This window comes from Bos taurus, chromosome 3 (assembly GCF_002263795.3).
Source record: "Bos taurus isolate L1 Dominette 01449 registration number 42190680 breed Hereford chromosome 3, ARS-UCD2.0, whole genome shotgun sequence".
NCBI classification, from domain to species: Eukaryota; Metazoa; Chordata; class Mammalia; order Artiodactyla; family Bovidae; genus Bos; species Bos taurus.
The window spans coordinates 62,673,180-62,700,186 of record NC_037330.1 but is presented as its reverse complement, the minus strand read 5'-3'; the positions used below and the strand labels follow the sequence as shown (position 1 = coordinate 62,700,186).

Sequence of the window (27,007 nt, the reverse complement as noted above, 5' to 3'; positions counted from 1 at the left end):
CATGGGGTCAGATCCGACTGAAGCAACTTAGCACAGTGATAAAGAAAGGTATATGATAAGGGGGAAAAAAGCATACAAAAAATAACCTTATGATTTCCTTTGAATTTAGACTCATGTTACCTTTGAAAGATAGACATTTTGTACAGTATATTTTAGCATTTTGAGTGCTAAGCATTGGGGCACTTAGTTTAGGGAGATGTAATTATTACATTTCAAGATTTGTATCCTGAAATCAACTTTAACGTAGTAATGATTATACTCATCATATTCAGAACATAATAATTAGATATATTCAATTAAACATTATTAAGTACTACCTTTACTTCTTATATGACCTGTGATCTTTTGCACTCAAAATTTAAATGTACATGTGAATTTTACACAGACCTATCTACTTTTTCTCTAAAAGCTAACACATTAATAGCCCCTGACTGAATTCCCCTTAGAAGCTATATTTTTCTAAGAGAAATCAACTGAAGACAACTTTAAAATATTTTGAACCAAGAGGACTGCAATATTCAATCAAGTTAATGTTATCAGTGTGGTGATTATTTGAATATCTTTGATGTCAGGGCCATGCCTCAGAATTTCAAAATTCACTTTGCTTTGAAATCAAAGTATACATGCTCTCTTCCTACTGTAATATAAAATATATATATTAAAATTTTATCAAAAAATTGGACACACAAAAGGAAAGTGCAAACTTTGCCAAGGATTTTGATAAAATTTTAATTTGTTTTCAAATATCTTATTATCTATGAAATATATAAAACATAAGCTAACTGAATGTGGTATATATTTTCTATTTGTATGACAAAAGACTGAAATTTCACTCCCATGGGTTAACATTAGCATTTGCATTTTTTAAAGACAGACATGTATTTAATAATGGAAAAATAATTGGGTCAGGATTCGGGAAGCCTATGTTTAAGCCTCAATCCTGCCCCTCTTTGTCTCCTAGCTATGCAACTTGCATCACTTTTTTTTTTTTCTCTTTAAAGCTGGTTATAATATGTTCCCTACTTAGTTCATTGAACATTAATAAGGTGGTTTCAAACCAAATGTATAAAATCAACGCATCATAATTAGTTATATAAATGCAGTTTTCTTAGGAGTTATAAACAGCTTTCTCATTTAAAGGTTTGTTATTACTTTGCCAACAAAGGTCCGTCTAGTCAAGGCTATGGTTTTTCAAGTGGTCATGTATGGATGTGAGAGTTGGACTGTGAAGAAAGCTGAGCACCAAAGAATTGATGCTTTTGAACTGTGGTGTTGGAGAGGACTCCTGAGAGTCCCTTGGACTGCAAGGAGATCCAACCAGTCCATTCTAAAGGAGATCAGCCCTGGGCTTTCTTTGGAAGGAATGATGCTAAAGCTGAAACTCCAATACTTTGGCCACCTCATGTGAAGAGTTGACTCATTGGAAAAGACTCTGATGCTGGGAGGGATTGGGGGCAGGAGGAGAAGGGGACGACAGAGGATGAGATGGCTGGATGGCATCACTGACTCGATGGACGTGAGTCTGAGTGAACTCCAGGAGTTGGTGATGGACAGGGAGGCCTGGCGTGCTGCGATTCATGGGGTTGCAAAGAGTCGGACACTGAACCGAACTGAACTGATCCAACATATGACTCTCTCTCCTCTTATTGCCAAACACTTATACTTTCTTCTACTAGTGGAAGAAGTAGAAGAGGGAAAAGAGAGATGAAAACATCTCAGTTCCATCCCTTTAGTATCATACTTTAAACCATCCTGGTTGAAGATTTTGAGAGAGGCGGTATTGAATTCAACACTTAAAATCAAATGTTTGATGTCTTGTTTGTAGCTTTTGACTTTGAATGGCTTCAAGTAAAGAGTTAAGAATGGAAGCAAAGAATGCAACAAAAAATAACATTTCATAAATCAATGTTCCAGAAAGAGGATATTTTACTGTTAGAATCACTTTTTATTATTCTAGCCCTAGCATAGCAGGGGATCAGGGATATTTATGGTATGAATGAATAAATGAATGAGTGTCTTTATGTTTACAATAAAGAAAAAACTTATACTTAATTATACTTAATTGTTTGCCATGGAGTCACTCTTACCATGAGTTTTTTCTGTCCCCAATTAATTGCTTTTCCCAGGATTTCTGATTTGTTGCCGTTTTGTCAAATGTAGGACCTATAGTCATTTTTAAGCTGCTTGGCAAATTCAGTAGCAACATTTAATCTCTTCTACTTAATCTAGACGTGAGATTTCCAGAAGCATCTTAAAGAGGAACTGGGCTTAGAGAAGTTTTTAAAAAAGCCACTGGCCTTGCAAAAGAGTGATGTAAGAAAGTAAAGAGACAAAATTGAACAAATGAGTTTGGGGAGAAAGCCAGCCTTTTGCAAAATAAAAGGAAACACAAAAATTGAAGTACTTTTGACCAGCCTAATGAAGGGTTTTGAAATTGAGGGTCCTTAGAAGAAACCTGGAATTAGAACAAGTTAAAGAAGTAAAGAATGTAGGAAATGAATGGAGAGGGCTTGTTTGTCTAGGGTTGGTGCCTTAATAGGAAAAAGGCAGGCCAGTAGCAGCGGCTGCAGCTGATAAATTGCCATGTTTGAGAAAGGAGGCAGGAAAGCACAGTGCTAATGACAGTTAGAGATTTTTTTTAAAAGAGCATATGAACTAATCCAAAGGAATTACTTAAAATTATAGTTCACCTTTCTCTCTCTCTCTTTCTCAGAATTCTTTAAAGAGAAGAGAGAGAGGGAAAATAAAGGGGTAATTTATAGGATGTACCTTAGGAACGATTATTACAAGAATAAAAAAGAGAACTGCTGGCAAATGAAAGTGCATTAGAAATGCAGCAATTAAAAGGTTCTATAAGAAAAAGAAAAAAATCAGAGCTAACAGTCTTCTATTAACCTACTGTGACTTAGAACTCACATTTCACTTTTTTCTATTACAAAGATCCCTGTTACCACGTGTAATACCACATGCAATTTTTGTTGTAGTAGCCATGTGTATGAATAGACCTTAATTTGTTTTTGTATATTCCTCTAGCTCATCACTTTTAATTTTAGGTGATGAACCATCGCTACTCTGTTAGCAACTGGTATCTATTTTGGTAATATAACAGTTATCAATAAGTGACAAGGAGAAACAATGAAATGTATAACAACATTGAAGGAAAGAAAAGGACAAGGATAGATGTAACTGACGCTGAAGTGGACTTATTCTGGGAAAACTGAGATAGTATGTAAATGTTGGAAAGCAGAAAGTTAGAGACTGAAAGGAGTGTGAAGAATCAGTTCTTAAGGAAATTAACCTAAATTCCTGATGGATGTTTAAGCATTCTATGAACACATGAAAGCACATATGTTTCTAAATGTTAAATTAAGATTTCATGCTTAAATTAATATTTGAGCATTAAATGCTCAAAATTTCATGAGGAATCAATATCCATTAAAATACTCAGCATGTTTGGCAATGTGCAAAACACTCCTCACACTGTCTCATTTAAAATATTTCTAAATTGTATAAAGTAGGAACTAACAAAAACTCCACTTTATAAATGAGAAACTGATGAACAGAGTTGTGAAGCAGCTTGCCCAAAGTCACACAGGTAGTTAAGTGGCAGAAATTTCAAATACAGTTGAAGTCTGGGTTTAAACACAGGTTGACTGCTGAGCCAGGCCCTGGTAACCACTGTACCCTCTGTGTCCAGGAGAACCATAAAGATAAAATATTACTCTTGTAAGTGAAATGCTTACCAAAAAGCCAGCAATAGTATTTAAGGACTTCATTGAAAAGGCAGCACTTGCTGAGGAACTAAGAAAGATTTTAGTGTTCTCTGCTCCAGGGCTGAAGATGGTCTCTCCTGGCCTTATTGATGGGCATTGAACCAAATGCCCCTCAAAGATAATGTCTCTAAGTGCCTAAATGATGGCAAGGCAGTGTCTGAAACATTGGTAAAAACAGAGCAGAACTGAAAAATAGAACAATCAGATGTCCCTGTTTAGGTTCCTCTTTCTTCTGTTGTATATACTCTTCCCCTGGTTCCAGCTCAAATTATATCACATGAAATAATGTTTGAAGATTATTTGTGTGCTACTTGAGGGATGGTAATGTTTCATAAATGTTTTAATATTATCCCCAATAATCCTTGCACCTCATTTTTTTTCAGGGACAGCATAGGAATTAATTTGAGAGCAAAGGAAAGTACTCCAGTACCTTAATCGTTAAACATTGATTTGATAACAGAAAAAGCCAGAGATGGGTGACTGCAAGTCACCCTGTCAGTTCAAAGGGGAAGCATCCCAGAAGATAAGCACAAAAGCCTTTTGTCTTGATAACTAGATGCAGCATTCCCTTTGACTTATGAAAGGCCCATTGTGAAGCTGAGACTTCATAATATTAAGAATAAAAGTAGTTTAACTTTTTCAACAATATAAAATTTACAAAGTGCATAGGCAGATATAGTTTCTCTTGATCTAACTCTGAGAAGTAGATACTATGTATCTTTGGGAAAATCACTTATTCTTCCTTGAGTTTCAGCTTCCTCAATTGTGAGATAGAAAATACAGCCATTCTCCTTAAGCAAGTTACTTAACCTCTCTGTTTCTTTAGTTTGTAAGATGAGAGAAACAATAGTATTAGGTTGAAATTCAACAGTGTTTCACCTACAGAAATGTGAATTTCATCTGGTTTATGCTAATGGTTACAGCACTGTTATAAAGATTGAATGTATAGATACAATTAAAACAGAGCCCAGCTTTTAGTACACATTCAGTATTAGTTGTGTGAATATGATCTCAGTTCACTCTCATAATAGCCCTGTGAAAGATAATAGGGTTCTCACTTTTGAATATAAACTCATGTAAAAATACTTAAATAGTATTTATGAATTTATAATGAAAGAAAATGTAGCTTTGTCCTGTGGTTTCTAGGCTGCTCAATATTTATATATTTTATAAGATCATGGCATCCGGTCCCACCACTTCATGAGAAATAGATGGGGAAACAGTGGAAACAGTGTCCGACTTTATTTTTCTGGGCTCCAAAATCACTGCAGATGGTGACTGCAGCTATGAAATTAAAAGACGCTTACTCCTTGGAAGGAAAGTTATGACCAACCTAGATAGCATATTCAAAAGCAGAGACATTACTTTGCCAACAAAGGTTCGTCTAGTCAAGGCTATGGTTTTTCCTGTGGTCATGTATGGATGTGAGAGTTGGACTGTGAAGAAGGCTGAGTGCCGAAGAATTGATGCTTTTGAAGTGTGCTGTTGGAGAAGACTCCTGAGAGTCCCTTGGACTGCAAGGAGATCCAACCAGTCCATTCTGAAGGAGATCAGCCCTGGGATTTCTTTGGAAGGAATGATGCTAAAGCTGAAACTCCAGTACTTTGGCCACCTCATGCAAAGAGTTGACTCATTGGAAAAGACTCTGATGCTGGGAGGGATTGGGGGCAGGAGGAGAAGGGGACGACAGAGGATGAGATGGCTGGATGGCATCACTGACTCGATGGACGTGAGTCTGAGTGAACTCCAGGAGTTGGTGATGGACAGGGAGGCCTGGTGTGCTGTGATTCATGGGGTCATAAAGAGTCGGACAGGACTGAGCGACTGATCTGATCTAATCTGACAACTGACTTCTGATAACTAATCTATCTTAGAATTCAACCATTCCATATTCTTATTTTCTTTCCTCTTAATTGATAATAAAAATTCCTAAATTTATAATGATATTATTAGGGTAGACATATACCTATTGAGCTTAGAAATAAAATGCAAATTTTGCTTGTGACTAATAGAAGACTTTTGGGTCATATCCACAATCTCAAGGATTAAAATAGGGTCTCTATTGGTAAGAATTAGTGAAATATATTTATCTGGAAAGTGGCTAATGAACAACAGGAAGATTTGCAGATTTTGTCTGTCTTGGTTGCTTCAGTTTCCATTCATTCTTGTTCAAGGACAATGAACTCAAATAAGCAGACTGAATAGTTTTTAAGAATTATGAAGATATTGTAACTCATTTAGAAAATCTAAGCAATATAAGAAAGTTTCTTTTCCATTTTTTCTTGGCTGTGCAGCTTGTGGAATCTTAGTTCCCTGACCCTTGACAGTGAAGAGCAAATCCTAACCACTCGACCACCAGGGAATTCCCAGAAAGTTGATTTTTCAATTTAAAAATCCACATGAACTGCTTTCCCAACTAAGCCTTTCTTTTCCTTCTACTTTCCCGATTTGCCATCTTGTTTGATGTTTTTACCAAGTGATTTAGATGCAACTAAGAATTCACTTTTCATACTATTCATGGGGTTCTCAAGGAAAGAATACTGAAGTGGACCACATTTTGTCAGACTCTCCACCATGACATGTCCATCTTGGGTGGCCCTACACCCTAGTTGGGGTGTAGTTTCACTGAGTTAGACAAGACTGTGGTCTATGTGATCAGATTGGTTAGTTTTCTTTGATTGTGGTTTTCAGTCTGTCCTCTCTGATGGAGAAGGATAAGAGGCTTATGTAAGCTTCCTGATGGGAGAGACTGACTGAGGGGGAAACTGGGTCTTGTTCCGATGGGCCAGGCCATGCTCTGTAAATCTTTAATGTTGAAGGGTGGGACTGTGTTCCTTCCCTGTTATTTGACCTAAGGCCAAACTATGGTGGAAGTAATAAAAAAAAATGACAACCTACTCCCAAAGGTCCCCTGCACTGTATGCTCTGCCACACTCAGTGCCCCCAACCCTGCAGCAGGCCACCACTGACGGAGCAGCAGCCTCCACTGGATACTCCTGGACACTCACGGGCAAGTCTGGGTCAGTCTTTTGTGGGGTCACTGCTCCTTTCTCCTGGGTCCTGGTGTGTACCAGGTTGTTTGTGCCCTCCAAGAGTCTGTTTCTGCAGTCCTGTGTAAGTTCTGGTATCTCTATGGTGGGGATAATGGTGACCTTCTCCAAGAGGGCTTATGTGATACCCAGCTCTACAGCATCCAGAGCCCCTGCCCCTGCAGTGGTCCACTGCTGACCCACAGCTCCTCAGGAGATACCCAAACATAGGTATGTCTCAGTCTCTGTGGGGTCTCTGGGTCCTGGTGTGCACAAGGTATGTTTGAGCCCTCTGAGCATCTCTGGCAGGTATGGGGTTTGATTCTAAACACAATTTTGCCCCTCCTATTGTCTTGCTGGGGCTTCTCCTTTGCCCTTAGATGTAGTACAAACAACTGCACAATTGCGCTCATTTCACATGCAGGCAAAGTAATGCTCAAAATTCCCCAAGCCAAGCTTCAACAGTACGTGAACCATGAAATTACAGGTGTTCAAGCTGGATTTAGAAAAGGCAGAGGAACCAGAGATCAAATTGCCAACATCTGCTGGATCATAGAAAAAGCAAGAGAGTTCCAGAAAAACATCTACTTTTGCTTTATTGACTATGCCAAAATCTTTGACTGTGTGGATCACCACAAATGTGGAAAATTCTTCAAGAGATGGGAATACCAGACCACCTGACCTGTCTCCTGAGAAATCTGTATGTGGGTCAAGAAGCAACAGTTAGCACCGGACATGGAATAGCAGACTGGTTCCAAATCGGGAAAGGAGTACATCAAGGCTGTATATTGTCACCCTGCTTATTTAACTTATATGCAGAGTACATCATGAAAAACGCTGGGCTGGAGGAAGCACAAGCTAGAATCAAGATTTCCGGGAGAAGTATCAATAACCTCAGATATGCAGATGACACCACCCTTATGGCAGAAAGTGAAGAAGAACTAAAGAATCTCTTGATGAAAGTGAAAGAGGAAAGTGAAAAAGCTGGCTTAAAACTCAACATTCAGAAAACTAAGATCATGGCATCTGGTCCCATCACTTCATGGCAAATAGATGGGGAAACAATGCAAACAGTGAGAGACTTTATTTTGGGGGGGCTCCAAAATCACTGCAGATGGTGACTGCAGCCGTGAAATTAAAAGATGCTTACTCCTTGGAAGAAAAATTATGACCAGCCTTGACAGCATATTACAAAACAGAGACATTATTTTACCAACAAAAGTCCATCTAGTCAAAGCTATGGTTTTTCCAGTAGTCATGTACAGATGGGAGATTTGGTCTATAAATAAAGCTGAGCACCAAAGAATTGATGCTTTTGAACTGTGGTGTTAGAGAAGATTCTTGAGAGTCTCTTGGACTGCAAGGAGATCCAAACAGTCCATCCAAAAGGAAATCAGTCCTGAGTATTCATTGGAAGGACTAATGGTGAAGCTGAAACTCCAATACTTTGGCCACCTGATGCGAAGAGCTGACTCCTTGGAAAAGACCTGATGCTGGGAAAGATTGAAGGCAGGGGGAGAAGGATGACAAAGGATGAGTTGATTGGATGGTATCACCGAATCAATGGACATGAGTTTGAGTAGGCTCTGGGAGTTGGTGATGGACAGGGAAGCCTGGCGTGCTGCAGTCCATGGGGTCACAAAGAGTCGGACATGACTGAGCAGTTCTACTGAACTGAACTGAACTGAAGAATTCACTATTAATTTTACCCAAACATAAAAGCAGCAGGCAAATATGAGAATAATTTATTTCTCATCCTGAGAAAGATAATCTCATTGGATAAAACGACAACCTGATGACAAAAAAGCTAACCATCTGTCTAAGACAGTTGTCTAAAACAACCACCTGCCATTACCTCCACTCACTCATACTCTATTTTCTCATTTTTATTTTTCTTCTTAGCATTTATAATAATCTGCTTACCACATATGTTGGTATGTTGGGTTGGTGTCTTTTTTCCCCTCACTAGATAGTAAATTCCATGAGAACAGAAAGTTTGATAGATTTTTGTGTTCTTATAATCTGCCTGGTACATATAGATATTTCATAAATATTTGAGTGAATAAACTAGAAATTAGTTGTTTGTGGAATGTAATTTTGTAGTTAACTGAATAAAACTAACAATATTTGTTAAAAAGATTTCTAAAATCTCTGCAGTGACCATGGTAATATTTCAATTATGATTGAGCTTCATATTATTTTTAGGATCACAGTTCTGAATATCATTTATTATTATACAGTATAACATATAGAATGACATAGGAATTACAGTAAAATCCATATTGACTTCATGAATGACCCTGGTTTGAAAACAGCAATTTTACAATTATCCCCTTAACCATAAGATCAATATTAACATAACAAGTAATTTGCCAACTTGATAGGATACTACTGGGATATTGGATTTGTTGTCTTTTAGTTGCTAAGTCATGCCTAACTCTTTGTAACTCCATGGACTGCATATGGACTTACAGTCCATCCCCAGGCTTCCCCATCCCTCACTATCTCCCAGAGTGTGCCCAAGTTCATGTCTGTTGAATTGGTGATGCTATCCAACCATCTCATCCTCTGCCGCCCTCTTCTCCTTTTGCCTTCAGTCTTTCCCAGTATCAGGGTCTTTTCCAATGAATCAGCTCTTTGCATCAGGTAGCCAAAGTATTGGGACTTCAGCTTCAGCATCAGTCCTTCCAATGAGTATTGAGGGTTGATTTCCTTTAGGATTGACTGGTTTGATCTCCTTGCTCTTGAGTCTTCTTCAACACCACAGTTAAAAAGCATCAATTCTTCCAGGCTCAGCCTTCTTTATGGTCCAACTCTCACATCTGTACATGACTACTGGAAAAACCATACTTTGGACTATATGGACTTTTGTCAGCAAAGTGATGTCTCTACTTTTTAATATACTGTCTAGGTTTGTCATAGCTATTCTTCCAAGAGGCAAGTGTCTTCTAATTTCATGGCTGCAGTCACCAGCCAACTGTAATAATATAATCACTAAAAAAGGGAATAAAGAATAATTTTACAATGACCCCCTTAACCATAGGTTCAATATTAACATAACAAATATTGTGCAAACTGATAGGATACTACTGGAATACTGACTACTTTTCTTTAAAGTAACATATAAAAGAAGCTTCTGCACAACAAAGGAAACTATTAGTAAGGTGAAAAGGCAGCCTTCAGAATGGGAGAAAATAATAGAAAATGAAGCAACGGACAAACACCTAATCTCAAAAATATACAAGCAACTCCTACAGCTCAACTCCAGAAAAATAAATGACCCAATCAAAAAATGGGCCAAAGAACTAAACAGACATTTCTCCAAAGAAGACATACAGATGGCTAACAAACACATGAAAAGATGCTCAACATCACTCATTATCAGAGAAATGCAAATCAAAACCACTATGAGGTACCATTTCACGCCAGTCAGAATGGCTGCAATCCAAAAGTCTACAAGCAATAAATGCTGGAGAGGGTGTGGAGAAAAGGGAACCCTCTTACACTATTGGTGGGAATGCAAACTAGTACAGCCACTATGGAGAACAGTGTGGAGATTCCTTAAAAAACTGGAAATAGAACTGCCTTATGATCCAGCAATCCCACTGCTGGGCATACACACTGAGGAAACCAGAAGGGAAAGAGACACGTGTACCCCAATGTTCATCGCAGCACTGTTTATAATAGCCAGGACATGGAAGCAACCTAGATGCCCATCAGCAGATGAATGGATAAGAAAGCAGTGGTACATATACACAATGGAGTATTACTCAGCCATTAAAAAGAATACATTTGAATCAGTTCTAATGAGGTGGATGAAACTGGAACCTATTATACAGAGTGAAGTAAGCCAGAAAGAAAAACACCAATACAGTATACTAACACATATATATGGAATTTAGAAAGATGGTAACAATAACCCTGTGTACGAGACAGCAAAAGAGACACTGATGTATAGATCAGTCGTATGGACTCTGTGGGAGAGGGAGAGGGTGGGGAGATTTGGGAGAATAGCATTGAAACATGTATAATATCATGTATGAAACGAGTCGCCAGTCCAGGTTCCATGCACGATACTGGATGCTTGGGGCTGGTGCACTGGGACGACCCAGAGGGAGGGTGGGGGGGTAGGAGGGAGGAGGGTTCAGGATGGGGAACACGGGTATACCTGTGGCGGATTCATTTCGATATTTGGCAAAACTAATACAATATTGTAAAGTTTAAAAATAAAATAAAATTTAAAAAAAAAACATATAAAAGTGCATAATTTCAACAACTATATTATAATATCAAATTTGTCAATTGACAATTTAATATTGACAAAGTTAAATTTATCAGTATTAAATATTTAGATTAGAATATTTCACTCGTGTAATAGAATGAAATGAAATTATTTACTTGTGTTTAATCTCTAGTTTAGTTAATCAACCAAGTAATAATTGTTACTATATCTGGCACACTTGAACTATCTGGAAGATTGTCATTATTATTCCTATTACTAGCAAGAAGTTGTTTAACTTTCCCCAAATGTTAAAAATTTTAATGGAGATTACCTTTAGAAAGCTTTTCCTTTTGGGAGGACTACTCTTTAGTCTGTGGTGTAAGCAGTTAGAATATGACTAGAGAGGTAGGAAGTATGTGGGCCCTAGGTTATTTGAGACTTGATGCCATTTTATTCAAAAGATTTTGCCCTATGTCTAAAAGGCTGCCAGCCTGAGGGAGTCACTTTTTATCAGGCACAGTGGTATGCTGACAGAAGCTGAGAAATAATAACAAGCCTTCTTGGACTTTATGGACTCTTTCTTAGTTTGTGAGAAAATTAACTTTTCACAAATATTGTGATTTGAAGAAATTTATGGTGTTCATTTAAGAAAACACTCAGAATTCCATGTTACTATGACAAGTTAGACTAAAGTCAACAGCATAGTGTAGTGGGTTCAAAACACGAATCTGCTCTTTAGTTATGGAAACTTAGACAAATTATTTAACCTCTTTATACCTAATTTTCTTATATGCAAAATGAGAATACTAACACCCAAGTTATAGGATTATTATGAGCACTAAATGAAATAGCACATGTTATCTCATTGCTTAAAGTAGTATCTGGAATATAGGAAACACTACTTCTATCCATTATCATAATTATTGGAGATCAGGGAACAAAGACAAAGGTAACATGCAAAATCAGAAGCTACATTAATAATCAGTGATTTCTTGGGACTTCCCTGGTGATCTAGTGGCTACAACTCTGTACTCCTAATGCAGGGGATCCAGATTCAGTCCCTGGTCAGGGATCTAAATTCCATATGCTGCAACTAAGACCTGGAACAGTCAAATAAAAAAATCAATCCCTCAATGATTTCTTAGAACACATTTTGATCAATCACTGTCTGAACAAATATATTTATTGTTACATATCTGACATTGTATGATGGCATGCAAGTACTTTTTTCCAATTTGTAAAACTAGAAATATTAATATCAGTACTCCTCACAGATTTAATTATAAAACTTAGCAAGTTGCCAGGCACTATTAATAAGCACTCAAAAAAATTAGTTGTGCTACTACTATTATTATTATTATTATCATTATGATATAGTAAGATCAGAGTTTGAGAGATACATGTGAGGGCAGAATATGAGAGGAACAGAAGAGCTAATACTTCAAGTCTTTTGAAGAATAGTTTTTTTTTTCCAGATGGAGAGGAGAGGAAGAACATTCATGGATTCCTCATGTGTTTTTACCTAAATTTGATTTGTTTTCAAAATGTCAGTGGGCCTACAGTTATTCCACTGAGAAAATGCTTTTGAATTAACCATGTCCACAGAAACTAATCAATCAACAGGTAATTGAGCATCAAATCTGTGAAATATGCAGATAAAGTGTAAGACAGACTTCCAGCTGGTTTTCCTATATTCACATTCTCTCTTCATTAGCATACTTTCCATGAGGTTGACATACTAATCTTCCTGAATACACTTTTCATCATGCCATCACTGCTAAGAAGCATGGAGTCATTCTCAAATGCCTTCTGTATGCAGCACAAATGACTCTGTCTAGCTTCAAGGATCCTCTACAGCTTTGCACTTCAGGATCTAGCACCAGCACCAATACCATCTGGGAATTTGTTAGAAATAGAGAATCTCATAACTAAATTTAGACCTACCAAATTAAAATCTGCAGTTTAACCAAGATCCCCAGGTATGGAAATTAAAATTTGAGAAGCACTTCTCTACAATACCTGTTAATCTACAAAGAACAAAATCACTTACCCATAATATAACTGATGGTCCCATAAAGAAGAATTAAATCCTTTCTGTAATATTTCTGCCTTCAATGCAATTTTTTTTTGTAAATTAGCTAATTAATGTATTTATTTTGACTGTGCTGGGTCTTCATTTCTGCACGGTCTTTTCTCTAGTTGTGGTACTCAGGCTTCTCATCCCAGTGCTTTGTCTTCCTGTGGAGAACAGATGCTAGATCATGCAAGATTCAGTAATGTTGGCTGCTGGGCTCTAGAGCACAGGCTCAACAGTTGTGGCACACGGGTTTAGTTGCTCTGCACCATGTGAGATATTCCCAGATCAGGGATCGATCCCCTGTCTCTGGCATTGGCAAGTGGATTCCTTTACACTGATCTACAAGGGAAGTCCCAAAGCAATTTTTTTGTTCATGTTCCTAACTCCACTAGAAATACTTTATTTCCCTCCCACCTACTATTTAAATCCCATCCATTCCTGAAGGCCCAGTGGAAAAATCTCATATCTTCTGGCAAACTAAAACCATTTTAAGCTACACTAACCTTCCTGAATACTTCTTGCTTCAAGCATTTAAGTCAACACCATTTATTCCCTCTTACTATTCATACAATATTCATTGAATAATCATTTTCTCAATGTTTATTGTTTACCAAGCACTTTTGTACTGGCTAGAATGCTAACAAAGATTTAGACTTTCCCTGCCCTCATTAAGCTCACAATCAGAACAATAATGATTCAGTAGAAATACCTTAAACTCCACAGGCAAGAAGTACCAGCTGGAGGATATAGGGGTACAGATTGTTTTTTTTCTTGGTTAAATTATCTTAAATGAAGGTAGTAATGTTGAAATATATTAAAAGCTTTTGTGTCATGAAATAGATGAACATCTTAACTGACAAAGACAAAACAGATACTGGGCTTTGTTTTGTGTTAAATCCATAACCCTATAGATTATTATAAGGTTTCTTAGGCCAGCCATGTGTTTTTCTTCATTCATTCAACAAATCCCAGAATTTAAAAGTAGATCCTATTTGTCCTTTTGTGGCTCCTTAAGTTTCAGGCATGGCAATCACTAAATAAATACTTGTTGATTGAAGACAGTCTTTGATCTTAAGTTGGGGACAAGGTTTACACACATGGAACAACCATTGCACAAATGCAGCCCCTTCCTCCTACTGCTACTCATGACATAAGGAAATGCTCATGAATTTGCAATGACATTTTAGTTTATTACTAGTGTCTTTAGGATCAAAAACGTTCCTCCAGAGTGCCATGGAAATTTCTGTTTCTCTGTAACTTATGCTTGTGTTCACCAGAGACTTGTTGGAGCACAGCCAACCAAATGGGATTGGCTAATAAAAGTGTTTGTGGGTGAGCATTTTGGAAACAAGTTTCAAGACCATTTGCTAGCAAACTCTCAGCAGGTGGAATTTTAAACAACATAATGTAAAATTTGATTTACAGAGGCCTAAAGGGGCAGATGACACCACCCTTATGGCAGAAATTGAAGAGGAACTAAAAAGCCTCTTGATGAAAGTGAAAGTGGAGAGTGAAAAAGTTGGCTTAAAGCTGAACATTCAGAAAATGAAGATCATGGCATCTGGTCCCATCACTTCATGGGAAATAGATGGGGAAACAGTGGAAACAGTGTCAGATTTATTTTGGGGGGCTCCAAAATCACTGCAGATGGTGACTGCAGCCATGAAATTAAAAGACGCTTACTCCTTGGAAGAAAAGTTATGTCCAACCTAGATAGCATATTGAAAAGCAGAGACATTACTTTGCCAACAAAGGTCCGTCTAGTCAAGGCTACGGTTTTTCCAGTGGTCATGTATGGATGTGAGAGTTGGACTGTGAAGAAAGCTGAGCGCTGAAGAATTGATGCTTTTGAAGTGTGGTGTTGGAGAAGACTCTTGAGAGTCCCTTGGACTGCAAGGAGATCCAACCAGTCCATTCTAAAGGAGATCAGCCCTGGGATTTCTTTGGAAGGAATGATGCTAAAGCTGAAAGTCCAGTACTTTGGCCACCTCATGCGAAGAGTTGACTCATTGGAAAAGACTCTGAGGCTGGGAGGGATTGGGGGCAGGAGGAGAAGGGGACGACAGAGGATGAGATGGCTGGATGGTATCACCGACTCAATGGACATGAGTCTGAGTGAACTGCGGGAGTTGGTGATGGACAGGGAGGCCTGGTGTGCTGTGATTCATGGGGTCGCAAAGAGTTGGACACAACTGAACTTAAAGAGGCAGAGGAGATAAAAGACATGATGAAGTTTATAGTATCCATATTCTTTGAGAGTAAAAATACAAGTTAGCGTTTCTTGCTGTTGCAAAACATTTCATCAGCTCTTTAGGTAGACACATATGCTTCTGGTAGACAGCCTTTCTTCAGTAGATCTCAAGCTCCAAACAACAGCCCTAGAGTACATAAAGTCATAAAGTTTAAACACTATGCAAGGTCTTTCTGAGACCCTTGTTTTTTTCAATGTGATTCAAAAGTATGATCACACAAGGAAATTTCAAAACCAATCTAAGTAAAAAGACTATTTTCAACTAACATAAACCAGAAATATACAGAACCTAGTATTACACAGAAATAAAACTATTACACACATTACTTTGACTCAAGAACCATCAATTTCCTTATATTTATAACCTTCAAGTTGGCTTCAGCTTTCCTTTATATTATTCAGCAATTTTACTAAAGATGAGCATTCCCACATGGTGTGCAATTTTCTCTTTAACTGTTAAATTCTCTGGGTATGGAAGAAAAGCTGTGAACCCTTAATTGAGCAATTATTATTTTCTTAGTGAATATAGAGCTTGAGGATAATGCCAAATCTTCCTTTCATCAAGGAAATAAGTCTGACACAGGCAGTGGTGTACACGTTGCCTGGCAAAACCCCACCTTCAGGTGGAAGAGCCAAGTTAAGACTGAAAAGGGAACTCATTCTTCACCTCTAGTCACTTCTTGGTATCTACTGAGGTTCTTGAAGGAATGCCAATTAGGACCAATTTATATGTCTCCTTGTAGATTTTAGATAACTCTTCAGTAAGAACTGTTTGTTTATCTCATTTAGACCATTTTTCCAGAGCAAGAGTTGCAAACTTGCTGCTGAATATGCTGTTTGCAGACCATTGCTAGGTTTCCATGTGGATATAAAGCACTGGTACTTGAAAAATTCATTAAGAAGTGAGTCATTTGAACTCCCAGATCTAAATTTCTGGAGTGGTTCTACCACATTTTTAAAATGCTGTTCCAGAATTCAAGCAACAGAAAATAAAGAATTCATATGCAAACAGTACATGAAATATACTTAAACAAGGCATTTGTTGCTTCACAGCTTGTGCCATTGTTTAAGTAATTCTAATTGTTTTTATGTTTTTCTTTATAAAGAGCTGGAATCTGCTTTTCTGAACTTGTATCATTATTCTTAGTTTTCAGACACTCACTGTCTCCTTTATAATAAAACTTTCAAATATCTGAGGATAGTCCATGCTTGCCTTCCTGGTTAGATTTCTCTTTTCAATTAAACATCTCCTCTTTCTGTACCTGTTCCTAAGGTTATATAGCTTCCAAACTTCATCATGAATGAGAAATTAGCTTTTCAATAACTACATTTTGAACATAAGCTGCCAATAATCAACTCAAAGTTCAAAATATAGACTTGTATTTTACAGAATATTTGTATGTATAAGGTTTGTTTGAACCCCATATCTAGTGGGCTGTAATACATGAGGTGCAGTCTAGCCATTACTGTTGAAATGTTAGACTGGTAGACCCAGGTACTGATAGCATATTTTTTGATTGTCTCAATTAATGAAATTTTTACTAGACACTACTAAGTGATGATTGAAAAAATCGTGCTGAAATATTACTGTCAGCTACTGGTATAAAATTTCTCACCAGAGAACTATCACAACCTCAGAATAAAATGTTTGTTGTCTAAATACAAATTTTAGCAGCCACTAAAATTGTTAGGAAGACCTTAGATCACTTTGCTCCTTAATTATGTTTTAAAACAATTTTTATTTTATTATTTTTTTGACATTTTATTTTTTTTTTAATTTTATTTAATTTTTAAACTTTACATAATTGTATTAGTTTTGTCAAATATCAAAATGAATCTGCCACAGGTATACATGTGTTTTACACAGTATAAAATTAAAATAGTTACTATTTGCAAAATTCCACTTATTTATAAATATTATTTATTTAGTTATTTATAAAAACATATGCTAACACTCTAAATTCAACCTGAAGATAGTTTGAGTTCCTTATCTTCCCACAAAATTTTCTCTAGTCTTTTGCAAAATGCAAAAGTGATTTGTCCAACAACGTAGCTGGTTAATAATCACCCAGGTGACAACAGCACTTCAATGCATCTTGCTTTCACTTCTCATTAAAATTGCTCTATTACTGAAGCTTAACCAAATTTTCTTCATGCTTGGCCTTCCATTTGAGTCTGATACCCTACAGTTTTCTTTCAATATCAAATTTTGCTTTGTCTTGAATTATTTTCTTTCCTCCTTTAACCTACTTTCAAGAAATAGAAAAAGGCTCTTTGATGTGCCAATTCAAAGTGTGTTCGGATAAAAGGTAAATAATTCAATAGCCTTTTGAGGAGGGTTGACATTTGAATGTTGGAGGTTGTTTCCTTCACTCATCGGCTCTCCTAGTGAGGTCAGCTGACCCATGTTAGTGACTTGCTGGAGTGAGTTTTGAATTTGTGAAAAACTTCTAATAAAGAATAGTGATAGAAATAGCAAAGAAGAATCAATGAAATAGGAAAGTCCAAGTGTATGTTCTTATCAAGTGTTATACTTGTCCAATAGTTACAAACCTCTCTGAAAATATTTATATGTGTGGGTGGAGGCAAGTTGCCCATTAAATTGTGGGAAGTGTTATCAGATTTATCAGGACTTGGTTGTTAATTTGACTACACAGTTTTGGCTCATAGAGAAATGAGGAGGAAATATCTGATTAAAGTGTGCATTGCTGCTGAGGCAACTGAATGTTGCCATAGCAATTGAGATGAAATGTGCAAGAAGTGAGATAATTAAATCTAACCCCTTTAGTAGTTTTGACAGTCAATGCACTGCCAATAGGAAAAGTTATCTACAGTATTAAGATAAAACACATTCCTCATGGAAAGTCTCCTTACTAGTATTTTGTTGTTCCCTTACTAAATACATTGCTTTAGGTATATAATTTGAATGTTCCCTTGTAATAATCAAATACAGTTTTGACCTTGGTCTGCAGTTACCTAGAATTTCAGCTGGTTTATTGTATCATGGGAGCAGACATCTATAAAAAAAAACCCATTTTTCCCCTCTAGTTCCTAAAAAAAGTATACTAAAGCCAAAGCTGTCATATTTGAGTTTGAAATTCAATAATATCTAGAACGTGCTGCCCTCTTCAGGAACTGATGCTCAAAAATACTTTGAATTTTTTAGCAGTTTAGTAATTATAAATATAAGCTATAACATCAAAAATTATTAATGATTCTTTAGAAATAAGCACTACACAAAATAAAGTATTTCTCAGTCTAAAATTTTCCATTAAAATCTTTCATTAAAATCAATAAATACAAAAAATTGAAATAAAATATTGATATTTATGATTAATATAAAAAGCAGTCTTCTTAAACTATGGTCATGGGAGAACTTCTCAATCATTCCAGAATGTCAGATATCCATAATCATAAGCCATATATTTCTTTAATATTAAAAATATCTTTTAAAAATGTGAAAAACGAAGTAGGACACCTTTCAAATCTTAATTTTATACTCCAGCAAAAAGTCATTAATTTTGTCAATATTTATCATTTGAAATTTTCACTAGTTTTCATTTACTGAAACATCATCTTTCTTGGAAATAATGATTTCAAGCTACACTAACACATTATAATTTTTATTCAGGATTACTTTATTCAAAAATAACATTGAAAGGTCTGAAATGTCACTATCCAAATAGTCAAGTAAACCCCTTTTCTGTATATGTTATCTAAAAATTTCTTAAGCTATCACCGTTTTGGCAGAGGGAGATGAACTGTGTGTTTTTCTTTAGATAAAGTTTATGATACATAAAAGAGAAAATGACAAATATATAATGACGATATATATCAGGATATGAGAAAAGCATATTTTCTTACAGCTGACATGTTCCTTTATCTTAGAACTATTGACATTGAGAAAGATTATTTAGTGCTAATTATTAAATGTAAGAGTCACTGTTAATTTAAACATTTTAAAGGACACAATAAATTCAAGAACACATATGTTTTTTCATAATATAATTTATTGTAATTCTTTACCAAGCAATGCAATTAAAACCTGTTTTCAATGAACAGAAAACAATAAGAAAATATATATCTCTTTATTATCACTTATTTAGTGTGTAAAAATAGGAGCATGGACTCCTAATTTTGTTTTTCAGCTTCTGTATCAGATTTTCAGTTCAAGATTCCAACAAGAAAATGTATTTACATATAAATAGATCTAACAGTCATTAATGCTGACTTCAAGAATGTAAAATGCTCCTCAGTTTTTCCTTAAAGAGTTTTAAGTATGGCTGTCCCATCTGTTTCAGTGAAAAATTCAATCGAGCTAAAGGGGATAAAGAACAACAACAACAACAAAAAATACTTGACAATGTTCTCTTAATCTAGGAATATTTGTTTGGGAAAAATAAAATGTTTTATCCCTGATTTTGAAAGTAGTTAGCACAACTGCGTAATCCAAAGGGGCTTCCCAGGTGGCACAGTGGTAAGGAATTCATCTGCCAATGTAGGAGACACAAGAAACGTAGGTTCGATCCCTCAAGAGATGCTAGTTTGATCCCTTGGCCAGGAAGATCCCCTGGAGTAGGAAATGGCAACCTGCTCTAGTAATCTTGCTTGAAAATTCCATGGACAGAAGAGGCTGGCGGGCTACAGTCAATGGGGTCGCAAAGAGGTGGACACAACTGAGCAACTGAGCACACCATTCTGTCCAAAGGCATGTAACACATGTTTAAAAATTCTTAGAACAATGAATTGTGTTTTCTAAGGCAATGGCACCCCACTCCAGTACTCTTGCCTGGAAAATCCCATGGATGGAGGAGGCTGGTAGGCTGCAGTCCATGGGGTCGCTAAGAGTCGGACACGACTGAGTGACTTCACTTTCACTTTTCACTTTCATGCATTGGAGAAGGAAATGGCAACCCACTCCAGTGTTCTTGCCTGGAGAATCCCAGGGACAGGGGAGCCTGGTGGGCTGCCGTCTATGGGGTCGCGCAGAGTCAGACACGACTGAAGTGACTTAGCAGTAGCAGTAGTAATAGATTTACTTCGTTTTATTTTGCTGCTGATGCATTACATTTGGCAGTTAGGATCCCTGTGGATGGAGGTATAATAAATAATAATATTTCTTTGCTTTTCAGGGTATTTATGGCACAATGATAAATTTCATCTTTCCCAGAATGGTAAGTAAAGAGCTCTTTCTATATTTGATAGCACTGAACACAAACAAGAAAAAGTGAATTGCTATAATAGAAGTGGAGTATCATTTGCTAAATGTGTTGAATTATCGGATAATTATAAGGTAGCATATACTCCTCAAATAAATGGATACCACATTCAAATTCTATGAGCATTCCAAAATACTCACCAAAATATGCTACAGGGCTCTTCAGAGGGAATCTAAGGTTTTTGTTTTCTCTGTTGGATTGCATTTGAACATAGTGTATTCCGTAGTTTATTTTCTGGGGTAATTTATTTTAAAATATACACAGAAATAGAAATAAATGTGGCTTACATTCTGTGAGAAGAAAGATACATATTGAGAGTGGGTGAGCAAGAGTCCTTTGGAATTTTTACTGTTACATAAAAACTGATTGTAATTTATGTTTGACCAGGGCTTTGCAGCATCTGTGAATTTAAAAATGTTTGTTTTCTAAGAGCATATATCATAACTTCTCCTAGGCAAGCTAGCTACTATATGATTTTGTTTAAACACATAGTTTTGTTGTCTTTCTCTTTTTATTACTTAAAATGGTAATATTTAGTTTTAGTCTTAATCATAATCTCTTTATAATTTAGATAACAATAAAACCAATCTTATTAAAAGGGAAAGGTTAATGTAAAATGATATTTCTTAGTAAGCTATTTCTGTCTTCTATAAAGTTCTTCCCCCAGTGGTTCTTGCATATTACCTATAAAAAGAAGGAATTTCTCACTGTAGAAAAAAACGCCTTGAAATAAACTAATAATCAAAAAGTGCTATGTTAAGTGAAAAAGCAGAGCACATTATAAATACATTATATATTGTGCTTATGTATTGAGGGAAGAGAGAATTGGGATCATACTATAGGCTTAGAAAAAGGACATAAAAGGTTCACAGACAGTGGGAATATGGGTAGTTTGCTGCTGCTGCTGCTGCTAAATAGTCTTCATTTTTTCTTTATTTTCTGAGTTTCCTATAATAAATAGATATTATTCTTATCAGAATAAGAGCATTATTTGAATAGCAGACTGTTCAAAATAGTATACTATTATTAATTAAATGTATATACATAAAGTTGAGGAAATACCTCTGCATCAATTTCATGGCCAAAATGATCTTATACAATTAAAAACAAACAAATAAAAACCTTCCATTTAATCCCATAAGGATGTAAAAATATAAAATGAAGATTAACTGGGTAAAAGTGTACAATAAAATAATTAAATATTTAAAATACAGTTGAAGCTATTACATTTATTAATTTTACTCTAATACAGAAATACTCCTAGAATTCAGGCATATGTATGAAAAAAATACAGTCATTTTTAAACCGAAATAAAAAGATCTGCAGATTCACATTAGTTTTTAGCATATAAGAATTTGGTGTTTTATGAACTTTTTTCAGAAGAAGAAAAGATTAAGGTAGGAAAAGACCAAAACATGAAGGTACAACTTTAAACTCATACTTTAAATCAGTAGATCGTACTGGTTAATATTAGCAGAAAACTTTGATATAAAATCTACAGTGTGATTTACCCACCTACAACCAATTGTCTTTGCATGTAAGTGCAGACTTATTTTAGGTCCAAGATTAAAACAAAATAAAGTATGTTAGCAAAAAGTGTTGCTTTTAACCTTAAATAATGTTAATAAACCATAAGTTAATAGTAAACATAGTAAATAATGCAACTAATCAAATATTTTTGAGATTAAAGACTTCTTCTCAAGGGTATTTTATTATCCATTGTAAAGTCAGCATTAAAATATCATCGTTATTTCTCACAACTTATCTGGAAATAGGCCAATAATTTCAGAAGACAGTTGAGGGAGGGAGAGGTACTCCAGAAAGGATATAGTAGAGTTCACATTAACACGTCCCAGGTCTTCACGTTCATCCTACTTGCTCTCATTTTACATAAAATTATGACAGAACTAGTTCTCTAATTGCCTAGCTCACAAATTGGAAGGCACACTATCAAAGTTGGGAGGGACCAGAGAAGAACTTTCAAATCTATTCACCACCAGTAAGAATTGAGGAATCAAAGATTAGTGGTATGATATTGAGTAAGATATACCATAAACTTGGGTTTAAAACTCCTGATCTGTTAAATCCAACAGTCATACTGGAAAATTTTTAATAAAATCTAAATTCTTTTCCAGCCCTGGAATTTTGCAACAAAACAGTATATCCTTAAACTTACTACACAGAACATGAGATAATACTGGGAGATTTTGAAGTTGTTACAAAGAAAAAGGTTTTAATGATTAAAAGGGTAAATTTCATTCATCTGCAAAATTCACTTATATTGATCTAAATTATATTCTGTTAATGAGGGATTAAATATTTTGATGATATTTTTCCCATAATACCATTTTTAAGATGTATCTAAAATTTTAACCTGAATTTTCTCACTTTGCTTTGAATTATAGTATGTGAGAGAAAATCTAACATCAGCTTCTTCTAAAGAATGGAGGGCCAAATTCATACCTATTTGTATATGGAAATATAGATTTCTATAGGTTTATGCTGCCAGAATGCTAATCTGAAATACTGGTGCTAAATCCCTTCGGTTGTGTTTGACTCTGTGCAAACCCATGGACTATATAGCCCACTAAGCTCTTCTGTCTATGGGATTTTCCAGGCAAGAATACTGGAGTGGGTTGCCATTTCCTTCTCCAGAGCAATCTTCTCAACCCAGGGATCGAACCCATGTCTCTTATGTCTCCTGCACTGGCAGGCAGCTTCTTCACCACTAGTGCCACCTGGGAAGCCCTGAAATACTGGGGGAACCAAAAATTTAAATTTATAATTTTATGTTTTTAATCCACTCTGTAACATCTTTAGCACAATTAACATGACATTTTAGAGAGATGATAAACAAAATCAACCTCTTGCCCATATTCAAGAGCAGAGTCAATGTGAGAAACTATTAAATAAATACATCTGCTAATTCAAAGTATTTCTAAGTGTGCAACTTTAAACAGCCAAAGTTCTGAATTACTACATGAAACGACTTGAAATGTAAACATATATTTTGTTGACATGTATCTGTTAAAACTGAACTTTAAAACAGAATAATTCTTTAATGTTATTAAAAATTTTTAATAGGTTGGAGATAAATGCCAACTATTTATATAAAGCAAATTTATCAGTGTAATTAATCTGTATTTCAAAAAAATAGATCTCCTCTCTCATTCTCAATGAACAAAGATTGAGTACATATTTCTGTGAATAGTCACAGCATCTAATCTTCAATTAACAATAAAATATACTATATTTCTATGGACATTAGTAAAAATTCATAACTTTGTTTCATTAATGATAAAAGTTCCATAATGGATTTAACTATAGACAGTAGTCATTTTGCCATTTATTTTTTAAAATTCCACAACAGTTTCCAAAATATCTAATGTCAATTTTTAGGTCAGATTGATAGTAATATTAAAGCATTGTTAATTGACCAACAGGTTGATTACTTTTAACATTTTGAAAGGAGAAAGATGAAAATAGGCCTCTCTTTTTCTTTCAATTAAAATTGCATGCAATTATTCCTGAAGACTATAGATCTCTTTTGGGATTTCCGGTTTCAAACAACTTTTTGGTTCATTTCACAGGAATAATATTCATCTTAATTAGGAAAACAATTGATGGGCTTTTTACAAGAGGGAGTTCACTCTGTGCACTGATTACTACCACTAGATTATCCTGTTTAAAGAGAAAAAAAGCCCTTCTTTTAAGCAGTTAGTTGAATATATTATCTATTAGTAGCCATTGTCTTTGAAGACAGAATGTTTTTCTTGATGAATGGTTAATCCATTTTACTTTAACCACCAAATTTTCCTAACCACTATTCTAAATTGACTTCTAAAATGTTTTCAAATATGTAAATACCACCAATCAAATATATAGACCAAAATTATTAAATAAATAAAAAAACTCATGTGTGGTATATTACTGAATTGTTTTACACAGGTTATAAGGTTAAAACACTTGCGGAGGGGGGTTCAGGATGGGGAACATGTGTACACCCGTGGCAGATGCATGTTGATGTATGGCAAAACCAATACAATATTGTAAAGTAAAAAATAAATAAATAAATAAACTAAAAAAAATACACTTGCTTCACTTAAAAATTATTTTTTGATATGCAGTAACTAAAAAAATAAAGTTTCAAATACATAATGAGAAGTAACACAAACACTTGAGAAGTAACCACAAATACTTGAGTACCCTGTGAACTTTCAGGCTCTCGACTTCTTTTCTACAATTACTTAATGTCAATTCAAGGTTAAACAATGTTCGAAATTTTCTCTGTCCCTTGTTTTTCCTTGGGATTTTGTCTCATGTATTTGCATCCCTGCTGCTGCCAAGTCGCTTCAGTCGTGTCCTACTCTGTGCGATCCCATAGACGGCCTCCTACCAGGCTCCTCTGTCCCTGGGATTCTCCAGGCAAGAACACTGGAGTGGGTTGCCATTTGCATTCCTAAACATACCATTGTTTGGTTTACATGCCACAGGACTGGAAAAGGTCAGTTTTCATTCCAATCCCAAAGAAAGACAATGCCAAAGAATGCTCAAACTACCACACAATTGCACTCATCTTACATGCTAGTAAAGTAACGCTCAAAATTCTCCAAGCCAGGCTTCAGCAATACGTGAACCGTGAACTTCCAGATGTTCAAGCTGGTTTTAGAAAAGGCAGAGGAACCAGAGACCAAAATGCCAACATCTGCTGGATCATCGACAAAACAAGAGAGTTCCAGAAAAACATCTATTTCTGCTTTATTGACTATGCCAAAGCCTTTGACTGTGTGGATCACAATAAACTGTGGAAAATTCTGAAAGAGATGGGAATACCAGACCACCTGACCTGCCTCTTGAGAAATGTGTATGCAGGTCAGGAAGCAACAGTTAGAACTGGACATGGAACAACAGACTGGTTCCAAATAGGAAAAGGAGTATATCAAGGCTATATCGTCACCCTGCTTATTTAACTTTTATGCAGAGTACATCATGAGAAACAGTGGGCTGAAAGAAACACAAGCTGGAATCAAGATTGCCGGGAGAAATATCAATAACCTCAGATATGCAGATGATACCACCCTTATGGCAGAAAGTGAAGAGGAACTAAAAAGCCTCTTGATGAAAGTGAAAGAGGAGAGTGAAAAAGTTGGCTTAAAGCTCAATATTCAGAAAACTAAGATCATGGAATCTGGTCCCATCACTTCACGGCAGATAGATGGGGAAACAGTGGAAACAGTGTCAGACTATTTTTCTGAGCTCCAAAATCACTGCAGATTGTGATTGCAGCCATGAAATTAAAACACACTTACTCCTTGGAAGGAAAGTTATGACCAACCTAGATAGCATATTCAAAAGCAGAGACATTATTTTGCCAACAAAGGTTCGTCTAGTCAAGGCTATGGTTTTTCCAGTGGTCATGTATGGACGTGAGAGTTGGACTGTGAAGAAAGCTGAGCGCCGGAAGAATTGATGCTTTTGAAGTGTGGTGTTGGAGAAGACTCTTGAGAGTCCCTTGGACTGCAAGGAGATCCAACCAGTCCCTTCTAAAGGAGATCAGCCCTGGGTGTTCTTTGGAAGGAATGATGCTAAAGCTGAAACTCCAATACTTTGGCCACCTCATGCAAAGAGTTGACTCATTGGAAAAGACTCTGATGCTGGGAGGGATTGGGGGCAGGAGGAGAAGGAGATGACAGAGGATGAGATGGCTGGATGGCATCACCGACTCGATGGACATGAATATGAGTGAACTCCCGGAGTTGGTGATGGACAGGGAGGCCTGGCGTGCTGTGATTCATGGGGTCGCAAAGAGTCAGACATGACTGAGCGACTGAACTGAACTGAACTGAATAATATGTAAATGAAAGTGACTTTTCCATTCAAAAGCAAGTCTTGAGATTCAACCATTTATTGCACATAAGTATAATTCATTACTTTAGACTGTTGTATAGTATCCACTCTATGACATAATTTGTTTGTCCTTTTTAATGCTGATGAATTGTGGGATTGCTTCAGTTCTTTGCTTCTGCTTTTTACTATCATACATAGTGCCACTATGAACATTCTTCAGCATGCATAGATGGATAGATACAAAAATTTCTCTAGGTCAAATAGTTCTCATCCTGGAGTGATTTTGCCCCAAGGGAATATTTGGCAATGTGTGGGAACATTCTGGCTTATCATAACTTGAGGTATGGGCTGTCTAGGTGACTAAGCGGTAAAGAATCCACCTGCCAATGCAGGTCCAGGAAGATCCCCTAGAGAAGGAAATGGCAAACCACCTCAGTATTCTTGCCTGAGATTTGGAAAACCCTGCAGTGGCCACAGGATTAGTAAAGGTCAATTTTCGTTCCAATCCCAAAGAAGGACAATACCAAAGAATGTTCAAACTATCATACAGTTGTGCTCATTTCACATTCTAGCAAGTTTATGCTCAAAA

At 36.1% G+C, this 27,007-nt stretch overlaps 1 protein-coding gene across 1 annotated transcript in view; it reads left to right on the top strand.

Annotated features, from left to right (window-relative positions):
- Positions 1–27,007, top strand: part of ADGRL2 (adhesion G protein-coupled receptor L2) — a gene marked incomplete at its 5' end in the record, with an annotated part of 710,493 nt that overhangs the window by 447,566 nt on the left and 235,920 nt on the right. Inside the window, 1 exon segment of the mRNA NM_181013.1 lies at positions 20,485–20,526.